The following is a 19,280-nucleotide window of genomic DNA, read 5'->3' as shown; positions in this document are numbered from 1 at the left end:
CATGAAAGACAGAGAGGGGAGTTGCCAAGACAACTCGACAATACTTGTGAAATGTATCATTAACTGCAGGGTGACTGCAGACCAGTCAGGGAGTGGTGATAATCATGCTCAGGCATGGGATTAGGCAAGCATACCTAGCGTGAGTACACCTGTGAGGTAGTCAGACTCGAACGTCAAGGAAGGTGGTAGGGAAGCAGACTACGCAGACATTTCAGGTTTCCAGGGGTGAGCAATTTATTTACGGTGAACTTAATTTAACGTATAACTTAACAAAACTCCTCCCCCCCAAAATCAACTCACTTAACAAACCTCAACAGCCAATGGATCTAGTAACACAGCTCACCTCTCCTCTGAATCTGGCCAAGACTGGCTTTAAGTAGGGCCATCAATTTCCCTTCAATTAGCCCAGCCAGTACCACTCACTTGAACTGAGGGAACTAAAACTCTACACAGATGATCTAAAAGACACAACATGTGTATAAAAAAAGGTCAACACATATGGGACAAATGGAGACCATTGCAACTGCTCATCCACTTTGTCACAACACCCTGAGGTATCATCTATTGTCTCTGTGCACTGCCAAACAAGAAATGATGTAAAGTGTCATATTTTATTCCTTTAAAATGCATGCCTTCATTTCAGTGTAATGATGCTTCATTTGGAGATTAACTTAACAAAGATTAACTTCACAAGCTCTTCCGAGTTTTATGTGGTCTGTATATGTGCTTCATTCTTTTTTTTTAAACTAAAGGATTCACATGCTGCTTATAGCAGCTGTTTTGCTGTTGATCTCAGTCAGGAAAGCTCCTGTATAGTGTGATGGAGTTACAGCTTGCTGTGTGGTGTGCTCTCTCAGCAGTTGTAAAGGTGAGTGTTAGATATAGGGAGAGAGAGTGATCTTAGTCTTGAGGTCCTTCTGGGCCTGCATGGCTTGCATTTGGCTGGGGTTTGTGTTACGAGGGGCTTAAAGAGTAAGTTAATAGAAAGTGCACAGTGGCCCACAGACGAGCTGACACGATGCACTTTTCTATTTTCACTTCCCAAAGCCCCCCTCATCCCTCTCAGATGGAGCAAGGGTTTTTGCTCTGATGCTGTTAGCAGATGCAAGTGTGTTATTGCGGAGAGGGGAATTGCACATTCTCCATATACTGTGCTATAAATATCCCTGTGACGTTTATTGTACTCACCAGGGTTCAGGTGCTAAAACTGCTTGGATCTGATTCAATCTTTTTGTCTTCATTCATTGTTGATATCTAAGTCCAGTCAGGTCTGAGGTGGAGTTTTGATCAAATGTTTACCAATGTTGTGGACAGCTTAAAGATGGAAAGGATTCACAAGTTAAAGTTAAAATAAACTATGCCTCTTGTTTCTCACCCTATGGCAGCTGGGATAGGCTCCAGCAGTGAAATGAGAGAGTAACATCCAAGCAAGTATTTGACATGAACTACATGCTACACTCACTGAAATTCATCTTGCTGCACTAAGAGTTTAAATCATATAATCTATAAAGAAAAAGTTTTATGCTAAATTTATTGAGTGATTGACACTAATCTTGAAAAACAGAAGAAGATGACAACAGAGGTCTCACAGACACACACACACACACACACTCATAAAAGACCCCCTCCAAAAGCGAGGTTAAAGTATCTCCTAGCATTTCACTAAGCATGCACATATTCGCTATAAGTCCTTTTCCAAGAATATCCACTGGCCGATCATTAGGAAATTGAATGTGACTCTGGGCTTTGGTGAGGGATATTCTATATGAGGTTCACTGATAGACTCTGAGATCAAGTGAACATGAGTACGTGTGTCTCTTTCCTCTCTCTGTCTGTGTGTGTGTGCACGTATGTGTGTGAGTAGTTACTGAGATATGTTTTCTCAAAACTTTTAGGACTTCACAAGTCATAAAATCATAGAGCCTTTACATTGCAAAGCTTTAGCAGGGTGACTTGCTGACATTTTGATTAAATGAATTTGAAATCTAAAAATTTGAGGAAATTGGAGAAGTGGGGGACAAAAAAGAAACCAAAAAATCTATCCACAGCAGACACAACAGCAAATACCTGACACAGGACCTAAGATATGCATCTGGCTGTCAGCTGATCCATTAGAAACGATCTCAGAGGAAGAGTGGCTGTCAAGAAGCCATTCTTAAGGAAGGGGAACGTGGAGAAAAAGGCCCATGTACGGCACATTGCAAAAGAACTGGACTGAAAATCAGTGGCAACAGGTTTGACGGCGTGATGAGTTGGAATTGGATTGGTTTAAATCTGTGTCTCAGTCGAGGCTCTGTCATGGTTTGGGGCTGCAGTTCAGCTGGTGGTGTTGGGAATCACCGTGTAATACTATCTGTAAAGTGTCTGATTGACTTTTATTTCATTTTCCAGCATAGACAATCATCCCAAGCTGCCAATGAAAAAACGCATAGCCCAATAGAAAAACACACAATGAATCACTATCAGTCTTGAGGATTGGCCTCCTCAATCCAATCAACTTGAATGAAGTAGTGTGGGATCATCTTGGCACCATCCAGAAGAGCTTTGTCCTTCAGTTCAACAAGCTTGTTAGAACTGTACAGAATTGGTTATATATGGTATTTCCATATATGTTTGCAAGTTTCAATAAACAACTACAGCTATTTCCCATTGTTCTTGTAAAATATAAAGAAATAAGGGGTGGCTTAAGACTTTTGCACAGTACTCTATTCCTGCAAACACTCCGTCAGGTTCTTATACACTGGTGTCCTCTGTACAGACTATCTCACTGACTTATTCACTGTACTGAGCACTTACAGGTACTGACAAAGAAAAGTAATAATTTCATTTAAAAAAAAAACATAATTGTGATAAAAAGGACCCGACACACACAGGCTTGAAGTGCATGTGTAAGTTTATTTCCAGCTGCCTTTTCACGCTGTAGTTTGGGCAGTTTACACACCTCTCAGGTCCTGGCTTCCCACACAGAATAGAAGAGGCCTGATTAGATGGTGGAGATCAGCTGTTCTAATCAGCCTACCCTGACACCACAGCCTGAACCCACAGGTCCACCCCTCCCCTGCAGCTGAGCCACAAACCACACCCTGTCAGAGTCCTCAACATTTGTTTTCATAGGAAACAAGACACTGACAAGAAAATTGGTTCATATAGAGAGAATACTGAAATCAATACCACATTGATTTTGAATTCTTGTTATGAGTTTTTCACTATTTTGTCTTTAGTTGTTCTTGTGTACAGTAAGAAGGACAAGAAATGCAAATACAGTTATATTTAACAATAATAAACTACTAATGGGGTTTAAAGTTAAATTATGCAGAGGAGAGATACTGGGTATGATGGTCAAAATGTGTCGAAGCTGCCAGGCAGGTCGAACAGAGGAAAACCACAGAGAAGGCACATGGATGTAAAGGTGACATGTAGAGGCACGAAGACAAGAGAGGATGCATGGGATAGGGTGCATCATCTGCGATGGAGGCAGATGATGCATTGTGGGGACTCCTAAATAAAGAAGAAAGAAGATAAGAATACAATACAAACAAAGTTTTAACAGTAAACTAGTGTTATGCTGTTTTTAAATACTGGTATCTCCATTGAGATTCTCTCTGGATGTTCCAGTTTCTTCTTTCTGCTGATGAAATAATCTCTGGTGCTATATTAGAAAGACGTCCCTCCAGCTCTTGTTTACAGTGCTCTGCTAAAATGCAGGGCCCCCATTTCAGCATGATCTCCCTGCAGATGGTCTGAATTACATCCATGTAAGTCTTAGGGTTCCCCTGAGATTCAGAGAAAGCACGTGTTGTACACAGGTTTTGTGTGGTCCTTTTCCCGTTGTTTCTTTCAATCTCTTCACTCAGATATCATGTATTAGAAAACGAGTAGTGTAAGGCTTTGCTCATCTTCCTTTTTTCTGTCGCCCACATTTTCTTTCTTTCCCTGCCATCTTCCTCATTTCTTGATTTTGTCCAACCTTCATTTTATTTCCTTTCTAACTTAGCTCTTGTTTGATATAACCTAGACATGGACATGTTTACAATATTCAACTTGACAGATTGTACTTTCAAAGAGGATACGGGGTATAAACGTCCATTAAGCAGAACTTCCTTTGTCCTCTTCACCACCCAGATTTTTCCTGTTACAAAAGGCGCTTCAAGTCTTTTGATGAAAGAGTTTTACTGTATAAAAAAGAAGAAGGCTATATGAAGCAGGTGTCCGCCACCTGTTCTCTGTAACTAACCCAACCTGAAATCTCAAAGACTTTTTCAAAAGGTCCCTGTCAGACATGACAGATAGAGCAGACGTTGTGTAACCCAATCTCATCCTAAGCTGTTTAACACATGAAATCTCAATTCAGCCTTCAATTAATAACATGTTTAACTGGTGTAGAGTGTCTGCTATTAATGCCAATGTACCAGCGAGCAGTAAGAGGGAATGAGTAGGCAGGGAAAGAGCTAAAGACATTGGGGTTTAAATATCACATGAAGCCAAAGGTTCTGCATTGATTTGATCACATATGATGCATGCACATATGCCCATGCTTTTGAAAGGGAGGGGACAGATGCATGAAGCTAATTAACATCCTTATTTTTAAAAGTATTCCAACTCTAAGTGCATAAAATAGGTGAAGTCCAGCTGTCAGAAAGTTCAGATTCAATGGCCATAAGTAGAAAGCTGCGTTTTTATTTAACTTTTGCAAACAGCAACAGGAAGTGTGAAATAGTCTTAACGTTTGGTAACTGTTAAGAAAATCTTGAATGGAATCTGCAATCAGTCACCCCTTTCTTTCACTGGAGAATTCAGCGGGCACTCCACCATTCTGACTCATCTCACAGCTGCAGTCATTCTGTGAACTTGGGCTAACAGCATGTGGCGGAGGTATTGTCTGCGGCTCTGCTGCAGAGGAGGTGGTGGTGCAGTGGGCTCAAAGGGGCAGTGCCAGGGAGGCTGGCAGAGCAGCTGGAAGCAATTCAACAATTACACTCTCCCTTTTTCAGTGACTCTGGGACGTGGAGGAGGGAGGAGACAGCTGGAAAGCTGACGGGATGAGAAAAAAAAAATCTTGCACGTAACTGTGAATAAAAACCATCACAAGCACACTGAGTGTCTTGGGTCCTTACTGGGGTAACAAGTGGTGCCAAAACCCCATTGACAATATTGGATCCGCAGCCCGCACAGCCAGTCCAGCTGCTGGGCCAGATGCTGGCTGAGATTGTGGCAATACAAAAAAGGCAGGAGGTGACGCAGGGAGCACAACTTGACAAACTACAGGACCAGGCCAAGCACCAGACCCAGTTACTAGGTCTCCCTGCCCCACCGTTATCAGTGACGCTGCATTGCACGGGGCAAGTAACAATCCCCCTGAGACATTCTAGGCCACAGCAGAGGTGAGTGCAGAAGTGATGTCAACACATATTGACGGCTGAGGTAAGCAGCAGACTGACAGCTTACACTCACTAAAGATGAATAGCAGCTTGAGTTGTTTTTCCTGCAGAAGTCACCATGGATAGGATTATGCACTTGAATTGGGAGTGGTAAAAAAAGCTGAATTCAGTTGACTGCAATCTGGAATCTCCTGACATCTAGTGGTTAAATTTTACACACTGTACCTTTAAATGACACGCTTTTATTTACCTTTATCCCAGTTTTTACACAAGTCATTTTACATTTAGGCAGGTGATTTTACTATAAAATTAAAGTACTTTTACTTCAATAAATTTACCCGGCTAGATTTAACAAACATCCCAAAATATCCTGAAGATAGAATTGAGAGTTTACACTTAATGTTTTATGAAAGCATCTCAAGTTATCTCCTGCTCTTAAAACAAGTCAAGAGCAGCAGCCACAGAAAAACTTTTTGCTTTATTAAAATGTTGGGAAATACATATGGTACAGCCATTTCCATGTAAAACAGCCAAAATGTAACAGAGCCCATCTTTAGAGCCTTGCAGTGGGATTCACTGTGTGTGAGCTCTCACATTGGCTGGATACAAACCTGGAAGATTACTTTGTTATATAAAAAACACCTTACAAATAGAAGGACTGTGAGTTTTTATTCACCAAAAAGAGTGGTTGTTTATAACACTGTTGATTTCACATATTTGGCGTCTAAGTGAAGACTGGCCTTAGCTTGTATTATGCATGGTTTTATATTTTGTGGGATTAATGAAAGCAGTGTGGGACCTTTTATAGTTTGTGGAAATGCCTCTTCTTAAACAGGCATGAATAAGTATTAACAGGTGTCCAGTTACCTGTGTGTGGCTGTGTTTTTATGGATGTGTGTGGACTTGCTTTCCCTAACCTAACGGAGTCATTGTTGTCTTCTGAGAAAATACCTCTGTATGTGTGTTTATCTACATATGTACACGTGTATTGTAAACTATGGAGATCACAGGGTGTCAACTGGTTGTCTCCTCTAGAATATATTTGAATCTGAAACGCCAAGGTCAGGACTAATGTTTTTCTCTTTGTCCGTGTCCCTGAGGGGGACAGAGAGATTAGGTTGTCATATTTCACCTGTCAAGCACTTAAAAAGAACCAGTGCGAGCCAGTGGGTCTCCTGAGGTCGCAGCTGCCCATCTACAACAATCATGACAGAGGCCCCAGAAAAGGCATGTTGATCTAAGTTGAACACCACCTGATATTAACCAATTAATAAGAAATGTCAGTGCCATAATGGACTCAGTTTTTTACTTGTGATGCTTCAGTTTTTATTTACTCCTTTATTTAGTGCATTTTAATCTTTTTTTTAATATGTTACCATCCACTATTAGTTAAAAGGTTCTAAATCAGTTCCTCCCAAATACAGTAAGACTCCTGAGACGTGAGCAGTTCACTGACATCAGATTGTTTAATATCAACGTCCGATTTTGCCACATTTTATGAAATATGAGAAAATAACAGCAATGTTTCTTGTTCTGAAGGCTCTCTGTGAGTCATCTTCACTTCCCGGAAGTGTACAAAAGTAAACTTCAGGAAAATGAATGTTGTTAAGTGCAATCAAACTTTTATTAATATTATTTTTGCAATCACATGCATGGTCCAAACTTTAAAACATAACTACAAAAAGCTCCAAATTGCAATGACTAGATTTTTGTTGGGTTGTTGTCACTTTGATGGGAATAAAGAAGACTGTTGCTATTACACTGAAATGTTGATGTGCATTGGGATACATACCCTCTGGACAATACAACCAAGATGCAAGGAACTGTAATGGAGGGTTGAATTTTGGTAAAAGTACTCAAAGGTATATACAAGTTTCAGAGCAGCATATAGTCCCACCTAGATGACAGCTTTTTCTGCGAAGCTCTTGCATATTTGAGCAAGACAATGCTCAACTGCATACTGGAGCTATTACAGTAGCATGGCTTCATAGTAGAAGAGTCTGAGTGTACATATCCTGAGAAGACAATCCAGATATAGAAAAAAACAGGAAGTAACGAATGAGAGAGGTAAAGTAGGAGGATGTGAAGCAGATTATTAAGAAGACAGAAAAAGAAAGTGGAAGAAAGCAACGGTGAGGCTAAAAAGAAACCAAGATATAATGTTAAGTGTCTACACAGAAAACCTGACGTAATGACTTCTACAGATACATTCCCCACAGCTTCATCACTCCCCCATCTTTCTGTATTCTATATAAGCACCCACCCTACTACAACCTCTCACCCCTCTGTGCCCTTGATGATGTCAGATCCAGTATTTCACAGCCAGAAGCGGGCGATGACATGGACAATTTGTCCTGTGAGTTCTCTCCAGCCTTGGACATGGTGTTACGATTACACGCTCCACTGCAGGTCCGACATGCCAAGATGTAGGGTGATAGTGTGTATGTGTGAGTATGGTAACTAAGGGTGTAGACCTTTTAAATACCTTTCATGGAGTACAGCTCTATCTTCCTCTATCCTTGTAAAATACAGCAACACTGATAGCTGTGCCACAGGTATAATATGGCAAAAGCACTGGAAAAATGCTCATTTCATTTTCATGGCAGTGGAGTCCAGTGCGTTGTCTTCATTTCCGGTACAATGGCCTCCCACTCATGAATACTGGAGAGAGTTGAGTGTGTTTTAAAGCAAACAGTGCGTCGCTCTAAAGCAGCAAATAACTCGCTCTCCAAGCAGGAAGAGACTAAGGACAAAGTCATTTTTTTCTCGTGTTCTTTTTTGGTTTGTTTTTGGCTTTTACAGTCAGTTTGGGTTTCATGGCCACAGTAGGTGAAAACCTGAGACAGTTTACAATTGCTTAGAAAAGCTGTCAGTAAGAGAACAGGACTGAAGCCTTGGGGCCGGCCTTCGGGGGGCTGCACAGGAATTCTGTCTCTGCTCAGCAGAGCCAAAGAACCCCAGGAAGCCCAGAAGCGACAGGCTAAGTTGGATTTCATGTTTGATGAGAGAAAGCATCTTTCTGGATGTGACACAAACCGAAGCAGGGAGGAAACTCTAGCAAGTCTCATGACATTAAGGCTACGTCCGCACGTACCCGGGTATTTTTGAAAACGCAGATTTTTCTATGTGTTTGCACCTTTCGTCCACACGTAAACGGCGTTTTTGGTCACTGAAAACGGAGATCTTTAAAAACTCCGGCCAGGGTGGATATTTTTGAAAACTCCGTTTTTGCATTTACGTGTGGACGAGAAAAACGCAGAAAATGCAGAAAACGCAGCGTCAAAGGTGTGCGCCTTTTTTGACGTCACACTGTGCGCCACGTTATTGTTTCGGTGAAATGAATTTCTACAATACTGTTACTGTTAATTCTACTCTCTGCAGTGTTTAAATGCTTACATATACACACACAGTTACTGTCCCTCCACACATACGACTCGGTTCTGCTTCTATGCCCCAGCTTTGTTTACTTTTTCCCACCGAGGCTTCTAGACTTCTGATTGGCCAACATTTCTGCACGGTTAGGAATATATCGCCACCTGCTGATTTGGCATGTTCCTAGCAGCGTTTTCCTTCATTTCTGCCTTTACGTGTGGACGGGATTATTTTTTAAAACAAAAACAGAAAATCTCCGTTTTCAAAAATACCCGTGTACGTGTGGACGTAGCCTAAGACACCTCTCCAGCACCACAGAATGTGCCTTTAAAAAAAATGCTTAGCCAGTTTTCTGTCACATGCATGAATTAAAATGACTTATCACATTATTCTAAGTTAAAAATAAATAAATAAATACATGTGCATGTGTAGTTTTACCAGCTTACCTCATGTAATTTAGACATTTTACAAGAGCACTAATATCAATATTAGTAACTTACCATAATCACTAAGCCTGTTAGAAGTACCTTATTGTAATTATGTATGTTTGTATTTCTTGAATACTATGCATTCAAGAAAATGTTTACATACAGTACATTTCCATTAGTTAATTACAGAAAAGTTACTGATCTGAACTGCTGAGCAAGTCACAACAAATTTTTGACAAATGTAAAAATGGCATGTTGATATAAAACTAGCTACTAATACCTAAACCTAAAGGACTTGTTTATCTTGAGCTTGTCCATTTGTTTTATGGGATTTACACACTGATTATAATTCAGGAACACATTCATATTTATCCTACTTAATTTGTTACTGAAAGCTCCCTAGTGGCACATTCTTCCTTCACCTCCTCTGGTATTGTTACAGCTTGGATTGGGCATCTAAATAACTCAACACCTTTGCGGGCTGCTCGTCATATCTGCTGGTGATTGCCCCTCTTAAACTGCCGGCATTAGTGGCTCCGTGGGAGTCTGCGCGGCTGGGCCTCGTGTGAATTCTCAGCACTGTTGTGGAAGTGTCGTGTCCACGTTGGATAAATCAGACATATAACGTAGGTGAATTATCCAGCTCACAGGAATTGGACTCCATACTTCATTCACAGGAATTCAGCAATGACAGCTGTCTCCCCATGGAGGAATAAACATGGAGTCCTCACTCACCACGTCGCTCTCTGCTCACACTTGAACATATAGAAACGTGAGGTTTAAGGTGTGTGTCTATAGAAGTACAGGCATTTGGTCTAAATGGGGTCCAGGAAGTTAAATTGGAAATTTTGGAAGTAAACATTATTGTATAATTTTTGTTTTTGGACTTTTTGATTTTGTTTGGCTTCCAATTTTGTTACAGATTTTCAGATCCCTTTTATCCAGATGATCCACAGCAGTTTATTATATCGATTTTTATTTACACTAGAACAGGGTTTATTCACCTTAACAGAGGGATGAAATGTCTACTGTGAGAAGCAGTGAGGAACTATTTAATGCTTGGGGCTTTTTAAAATAAAATTAGATAAGGACTGCTACTCTCAGCCTCTCAAGTCTTTGGTTACACACTTTATTAGGTACATCTGCCATTACTCAGAGATTTTGGTCCATGTTGACATGATAGCATCATACAGTTGCTGCCTCTTTTTTTTTTTTGCCTACACATTCATCCACACAAATCCACCCATTTGACAGCCTCTTGCTTGGAAAGCTGTGGCTAGATCCTCAGGTCTGATGCAAATGATTAAAAAAACAAACAAGCCTGTCTTAAAAGTAAACTGATTACAGATATTTTATCATTGCTAAAGTGTATTTTTATATAAAGTTTATACAAACTAATTCCAAGCAGTATTTTTATTTGTCAGGCTCTGCTCCAGGATCTCCCGAACCACCCACATGCATACGTAGAGCGCTTAAGGTTATGAGAGAAGGAACAAAAGCCTGTCACAGAAGAGAGCAAGCGTCAATGACAATGGGTACAGCGCTGATTAAATTAGAAGTTGTCATGGTTCTGGGTCATTCTGACCCAGCATTTTGAGTTTCTGGTGTTTTGATGACATTTTATATTATGGTTTGTCTAGTTTTGCTTCCTCTGTGGCGACCTGTTCATTTGTGTCAGCTGTGTTTGCTGTGTTTTCACTTCCCTCGTTACCCTTCTGTGTATTTAAGTCCTCTGTCTCCCTCTGTTCATTGTTCAATCACCTGCTAAACTCTCCTGTGTTTGCATGCTTCAGGTATTCAAGTCCATCTAGGTTTAATTGATTTTAGTTTTTCAGTTTAGATTTAATGTTAGTCTCTCCTCTTGCTGTTTCCCTCATGTGTGCACGTTTGTGTAGCTGCCGCAATAAAGGCTCACCTTTTGTAAAGTCCAGTCTTATTGAATTGCAAGTTAAGTATAGTTTACGCTGAAAGTGCAGTCAGAATTTTCTTGGATATTTACTGTGTGCTATTGCTTTAATCCAACAGACTTCTGTGAAATCATGTGAAACGACTATGACTTTTTACTCACAGTTGGTCTTAGAGCATTACTAACATGTGATGAAAGTCCTGACAAAAGCAATCCTGACACATCCATCGCAGCCATGACTGTGTGGTTATTGGTTTTGTAAAATAATCAAAGGAATGTAGAGAAGATGAGAAAACAATTGAAGTAAAATGTACTGTATAAATAACTCAGCAAAACTGTTGTGTCGAGAGCCATGTGGGTGGGTAGTATATTTAATAAAAATCTACTGATTTAGAATTGTTCTAAGATATGGCCCAGACCCATTGTGTCTGGATTTAAAGTGGGGAATACCCACTGATTTGGACATGTGGTTTGGATTACTTGTGTAGTTATACACTTTGTACTGTAAACATAGGTTGGACCTTGAAGTGGGTTACACAGTGAAAGAAATTTAGAGACTCTGCTGATAACCTATGCAATAATGCAGTCCAGAATTGCTCCGAATCTTGTTCTCTTCTTCTTCTTCTAATATTATTATTGTTATTTGTTACCCATTTTAATGCCCAATTATAGATAAGTTATCTTTTATACCTGTAATCTCTGATTTATTATGCCTTTAAAATCACATAAGACAGCTGTTTCTTCATCATATGTTTTACATCTGATGACACCTGTGGAAACTACTTTACCACAGCCAAGTTCAAGCACTTGTCTAGTGGCACTTACATTTCAGTTATTTATGAGGGATCAGTAGCAGATCATCTAATTTTCTTAATAGAACAAACTAGATGTCCTTTTTAGTTAGTTTCTTATATACTAAAAGCCACACACCCCACTGGAGAACACAAGTGGGTGAAATTTCAAACTCAGACTCCAGGCTGGATTGCTTTAAAAAGAAAACACAACTGTGTTTGGTTGAGGTTAGGAGAATTTAATGCTGAAATGTTTCCCGCTTTGTTTTAATGATCAAAATAATGAAAACCTTTTTTAGACTGAAATCCAAAACACATGATCCCAGATCATGATGCTGTTAACCAAACCATAAATCTTCCTTCAGTTTGTAGGGTCACGTTTGTGGAGTCTAACTGGGACACTTGAAGACTTGGCATCTCAACAAGCAGTGAGACCAACGGAAAGCTTGGCTCAATCAGGGGTTTGATGCCCTTATAAATGCTATATTTTCTTGTGTGTGGTACTTATTACATGATGCACTCAAACGACATGTGTGTGAAATTCCACTTCAACTGGTTTAGCGGGCTTCATCCAAGTCCATGTAAGTACATTTTTAATGAAGCTATGACCCAGAATATTGTCATGGTTCTGGGGTTTTGAACTCTAAGCTTGAGTTGTTTTTTTATTTTGAATTCTGGATTATTATTAAATATTCTGTTTATGGTTTTAGAATCTCATTGTTTAGAATGCTTATAGTCCAGTTTTTATTTACTTCTGTAACCGTCAGTCTGGTTTTTAGGTTTGATGCATGATGCATTGAGTATTTCTTTTTCAGTCACATTTCTCACTCACTATGTGTTAATAGACCTCTCTGCATTGAAATTGCTTGTTATTAACCTCTGGCTCTCTTCCACAGCATGTCTTTTATCCTGTCTTCCTTCTCTTACCCCAACCAATCGTGGCAGATGGCCCCGATCGTCCCTGAGCCTGGTTCTACTGGAGGTTTCTTCCTGTTAAAAGGGAGTTTTTCCTTCCCACAGTCACTAAAGTGCTTGCTCATAGGGGGTGATCTGATTGCTGGGTTTTTCTCTGTATGTATTATTGCAGGGCCTTCCTTACAATATAAAGCACCTTGATGCGACTGTTGTTGTCATTTGGCGCTATTTAAATAAAATTGAATTGAATAGGTTTGTGTTGTTCTTTGTCTTGGCCTCTGTTTACCAGTTCTAGTGTTTATTCTTGTTATTTCCTGTTTCTTCTTATTCCCAGGGTTTTTCATTCCATTGTATTCTGTACTTTCATTTTGTATCAGGCTCATTGTTGCTGTGTCATGTCTCTAGCTATTATTACTTGATGTTTGTTCTGGTCTCTGCTAATATAGTTACTCATACTAGTTTCATCATTTTGGTCTAGTTCCCCAGTGTCTTCTCATGTCTTGCTGCCAAGTCTTTACCTCTGTGTCTTGTCACTTTGTTTTATGTCGATATTAATTTGTTTCTTGTGCCACGCTTTAGTTTTACTTCCCCATGTCTTATTACCTGATTCTGTCCACCTGTATCTAGTCTCCCTAGGTGTCTGCACTTTGCTATGTATAGTCACTGTCTTTCTTTATCCTATGTCAGATGGTCTATGCTCCAGGCCTATTTTACTCTCCTATGCCTTATATGCATTTGCTTCAGACCTTTATATTCTGCAGCTGATTTTAATTTTAATGAACTTCATGACCCACAAATATAAAGGTTGGTTTTGTTTATTTTGTTTCTTTTTTTGGTTAGTAACTTCTGCCTCAAAGACTCTACATTTGGGTCCTTTTCTGCACCACATGACCACTACACTCTCAAATCCTTTTCTTTTGAAACTGAGGACTGTGAATGTCATGTTAAAAGAACCAGCACAAAGTCTCAATAGAAACAGAAAGCATAGAGTTTCATTAGTTATATCAATAGATTAGTTTAAACCTCAACTCCATGAAAGTGGTAATCCTTATTTTTTCTAAACTTTCTCAAACTTTGAGGTTAACATTTTTGTTGTAGCAATCAGTAGAAGAGGACAACCGAGACTTATTTCCAGGCAGGAGTCATATACACTGGTATATCAGTAAAAGTCCATAAAACAGAAAAACATGCTTATACTGGAGGCGATCAATAATAAACATGACAGGAACACGAGGAAAAACTAGAAGAACATAGGAAACAAGGTTATGCAAACAAAATTTGTCAGCTGGGGAGTGCTATACAGGAGGTTTAGCCTCAGCAGCTACTTTGTTAGGTACACCTGTTTAACTGCCCGTTAACACAAATATCTATTATCCAATCACATGGCAGCAACTCGCACATGGCAGTGCATTTAATCATGCAAACATGGACAAGAGAACGTGCAGATGTTAAAATCAAGTGTTAGAATAGAGAAGAAAGGTGATTTACGTGACTTTGAAAGCTTCATGGTTGTTGGTGCCAGATGGGCTGGTCTGAGTGTTTCCAGGTCTACTGGGATTTTCCCACACAGCCATGTTTATGATCCGAAAAAGAGAAAATATCCAGTGAGCACCAGTTGTATTAGTGAAAATGCCTTGTTGATCCCAGAGGTCAGAGGAGAATGGCCAAACTGCTTTGAGCTAATAGGAAGGCAACAGTAACTCAAATAACCACAACCAAGGTATGCAGAAGAGCATCTCTGAATGGACAACCTTGAAGCAGATGGGCTGCAGCAGCAGGAGACCACACCTGGTGCCACACCTGTTAGCTAAGAACAGAAAACTGAGGCTGCAGTTTGTGCAAGCTGCTGTTGTAGGTGTTTGGGAACAAGAAATATGCATCATGGATTTACAGCTCACAAATCTGTTGTCATATCACTATAGACCAGGCACGCGTGCCACAGTTGGCACCTGAAGGGTTAACTGATGGCACGACCATAGCTGGACTGGCCATCGGGCATGCTCGGTGGGCCGATTATTTTTATTTTATTTTTTTGTAACAGTATATAAACAACGAAAGGTGGTGGATTGGCCAGATGCTGGCCGGCGTGTAAAAATAACTCAGTTGTTTGGTGGTGGCTGTGGCGGAGCTTCCACAGATTCAGTAACATTAGCGAGTGGTGGAGGCCAGCAGGGGAGGCAGGAGGAGCAGAGACCCGAGGCAGCGCCGCTCCGACTGTCAGGTGAACTGAACTTCAGGTGACCTGCAGTCTATCTGGGTCAGATATAAACCAAGTTTAGGTGCAGTTTATTTTCGTTGTGCTAACTTTTTGCAGTCAGTTACAATAACTCGTACTGCGTACTAGCTAGCATGACAGAGTTTCTATACAGCTGGGTGGGTGCTTTGATGTTACTGATAGTGAACTTTATTTTATTCATAAGGTTAGTTAGTAGAGTTGCCAATCGTCCTGTAAAAAGACGGAATCCTCCCGCATTCAGAGAAATTATTACGTGTTTCGTGTTGAGCTGAGAAGGGACGCAGTTTGTCCCGTACTTCAGCTAGAATGGAAAAAGACACAAAGCTGGAGTTATTCTGTCTTGCTGCACAGCTGCCTCTTCTTCTCTCATTCTCTCCCCTCCCTCTCCTGTTGCTACTTTAATCATGAAACTGATCAATGATCAGCTGATCGGCTTTTCTCTCTTGTTTGTTTATTGCCCACTTTGCGCTAGATGTCACGCTAAACAACAGCAGCATGTTTAAGCTTGATCAGCTGTTGTTAGAATTTATTTAATATTAATTTCTAGTATCAGCTGATGTTTGCTGGAGTCACAGCTGTAAAGCTGCTGGCCATGATGTCAGTTTGTATATCTGGTGAGCAGTGTTGGGGAGTAACGGAATACATGTGCCGCAGTTACGTATTTAAAATACAAAATATGAGTAACTGTATTCCGTTACAGTTGCCGTTTAAAAAGGTGGTATTTAGAATACAGTTACTTTGTTGAAATAAATGGATTACACGGCGGTACTGTCAGGACTGTTTGGGTTTTGTTTGACAGCCAAGTTCTGTTGTTCCAGGCGGCAGCGTTACGGTTGCCATGGTGACGCGCACTCTCTGCGACTGCGTGTTTCCAGGGTGAGAGAGCGCCTTTTTTTGTTGTTGTTGTTGTGCTAAGCTAACAGGCAGAATGCTACAGGCATAGCCCTAAAGAATGTAGCCTCATGGGCAGTGTAGTCCGTGCTGCAGGGAGAATGGACTGCCATACACGTTATGTGTCTGTGAGCGCGAGGAGGGAGAAAAAGGGGAGTGGAAAGGTACGAGCAGTCATCGAGGAAAAACAGGAGCTGGAAGCATGTAAATATAATAATAACCACTGCAGCCAAGAAGAGTGCCTGACGAGCCCAGTTGTAAGTAAGCTATTAAGACTCGACTGTACACTGTGTTCGTGTTTTCCTCCGAAACAATAAGTTCCGTTGCAGCAGCCTTTCAACCTCGCTAGCAAACTTGACCCAGACAACAAAGTAAAGCTATTTTTCAGCTATGAGCCTGACACAGAACCCGACATATTAGTCAGAGGTCCTTTACTATGGTTCGGATCCGTGGACCTTCAGTAATAGTAATAAATCACAGCAATAGTACATTCATGTAGTTGTAAAAAGCATGATAATATATTAAGTAATCCAAAGTATTCAGAATACGTTACTCTCATTGAGTAACGTAACGGAATACGTTACAGAATACATTTTGGGGCATGTATTCTGTAATCTGTAATGGAATACATTTTAAAAGTAACCTTCCCAACACTGCTGGTGAGAGGGAAACATGAAGATGAAACCAGGAGATGTCCTTACTGAATCATCAGAGCTGAACAGATGATGGAGAAACAGGTTTACCTTTTAGGTGACATGAATGAGTTGAAGGGAAGTTATGAACTGTTTCTGAGAGACAAATAACATATTTTCTATGTAGCTGACGGCTGGTAACTGTGTAGGGGTGGGTCTAGCAAAGTTCTGCCAGGGGGGCCAGGTGGGGCAGGGAAAGAGGGGCACAAAGAAATACTTTCTTATTCTCATTTAAAATGTCTGGCTGTTACAACCAAAGTTTTTATCTGACATAAAATGTATAGAAATCATACATATACCAACAAGATTGTACATCACTGTCACAACAGCGTTTGTTTTCATTCAAAGGCTTTATGGCTTTAATACCTGGTGGGCCGGTCTTTAGTCAAAATGCCCGGGCTGTTTTTTTTTGTCCCAGTCCAGCCCTGGGCACGACACGCAGTGAATTAATCTGAGAATGTGCATCAAAAAATAAATGGCCGCACCAGAGGTACACATCGCAAATCAGCTCGCATAGACACATTAGTTGTTCCTCTTCTTAATGACGGTATCTTAGCTAACAACCCCAGCTACCAGATTCAACTTGTAATTGGCTAAAAATAACTTGGCCTACTGGTAAGAGGGACGTTGTTAGCTTTCCACATTCCGACACTTCAAAAGCTTCAGGAGGTTTCCGCTCAGCGCAGCATCAGCACCACGGAAATACACGGATACATCCGTAGACTCGAGACACAATGCATTTTTGGGACTTTCAGGTGTATGGACCAATGTTTTATTTTCTGATCAAACCAGAAAGCTTTAATGAGCAGCTAGATTTGTCTCGCATTAACTGGCTGAGTTAATGCATGGAGCTTTCATTTTCACCTGCTGGACATCACTACCTGACAAGTTTAACTGTCTTCAGAACATTGCACAGGCCTTATTGACAGTACTTGGCTCTACATATCTCAGGTTGTGTCCTCAGGTAGCCAGAGATCACATTAACATATGTGTCTCTGTGTTAACAAACATGCCATATTGGCTTAGTTTATTTTTCTTATCATTGTTGTGAGGAGACCATAAATATCATTTGTATTTTCCGTTGTACAGTTCATTTGCTGTTATGGAGATCTTGTTATGGATAAAAAGTGTATTTTTTGTTTCAATATAGCTGATAACTATTCGCTGATAGCTGCCAACATCTGCAAACAAATATAATTCTATAAAGTGGTTCTATATATTGTGTAACTGTTCATATAGAGCGTTATTAAATTTATTGCTAATGCAATCATACGGCACACTGACTTCTGGGGAAATTTTAAATGGCCCTCGCCATCAGAAAGGTTACCTACCACTGCTATAGACCAAAATCTCTGAAGAATGTTTCCAGCTCTTTGTTGAATCTATGCCACTAAAAATTAAGGCAGTTCAGAAGATAAAAGGTGATCTTAATAAAGTGCTCAGTGAATATACTACAGAGACTGAATGGATAAATGAGAAACGGTAATGTTAGACAGTTGGAGGAGGTTAAACTGACTACAGTGTAAACAGGCCTGAATGACCAGGATATAGAGATGCTTTTATTTGTATCAAATTGGACATTTTAACATGGGTGTCTAAGGGCCCTCCCCTTAAGCATAGTCTAAGTGGACAGTCATTCCAGCAACTGTAGCTTTCAGCACTAGCCAGGAGGTTGCTGTTTGATTATTTGACCATATGACAAGCTGTTCTGATGGGATACTGGACTCTTCAGATATCACAAGTGGTAACAAAACTGTTAATGGTATTGTGCTGCAACAGCCAATGTGTTTACATTGCTAATGTCCTGATGTTTGGCCCACACAATGTCATAATTCAGCCTCATTTTGGGTCTCAGCATTTACAATATTCATAACATTATTATTTCCATTGAATCACATATGACCAAGGACCTTTAGCCTGGTGAAGCTGTCTAGTGTTTAGCAATCAGACCTTGCAAAAATAGACTTTGATATTTTTAACAGACATTAACAAATTTTAATTCAATGTAATCAACTTTTTAAAAAAATCACAGGAGACTAGCCTTCATTTTCAGTGATGTTAAGTTTTTAATTGACTTTGACGAACAGCTTCATATTCAACATACTTTGCCCAATATATCCATTATCTCTCCTCTGCACATGTCCAAACCATCTCAGCCATGCTTGTATAGTTTTACCTCCAAACTACTCAACGTAAGCTTTCCCTCTGATGTACTCATTTCTAATCCTATCTCCCCTGACCATTTTCAATGTTTGTTTGTATTGTAATTCCCATAAATAGTTTAATAGTGTAAAATATGGCTTGTAGTCATGAATTTAGATTGAATAAGAGTTCCAGATGATCTGAGCATAAAAACTGAAAAGGAGTTTTTCCAAGCTCAGTCCTGAATTTAAGGAGCTACAGTGCCCATTGGACCAGGTTTGATATGACCCAGAGCAAGATAAACCAGTTTTACAAACAAAATATGTTTATAAAATCATTTGTCATTTGTATGGCATTTTATTGGACTAAAGGCCAGAGAAAAAGGGAGTAAATTTGGAGACTGGAAGTTAAACATAAACATAGACAGCGACTGAGAGAGCAGTAAGGTTGTCCATCTCTAACTCAAACTGCAGGATGTCCATGTGCTGCTGATATGAGATATGAGGCTCCCACTGTCTGCCCATGCCAG

This window comes from Pundamilia nyererei, unplaced genomic scaffold (assembly GCF_000239375.1).
Source record: "Pundamilia nyererei isolate P.nyererei 1_Seehausen unplaced genomic scaffold, PunNye1.0 scaffold00157, whole genome shotgun sequence".
Taxonomy (NCBI): Eukaryota; Metazoa; Chordata; class Actinopteri; order Cichliformes; family Cichlidae; genus Pundamilia; species Pundamilia nyererei.
This window is presented reverse-complemented; position numbering follows the sequence as displayed.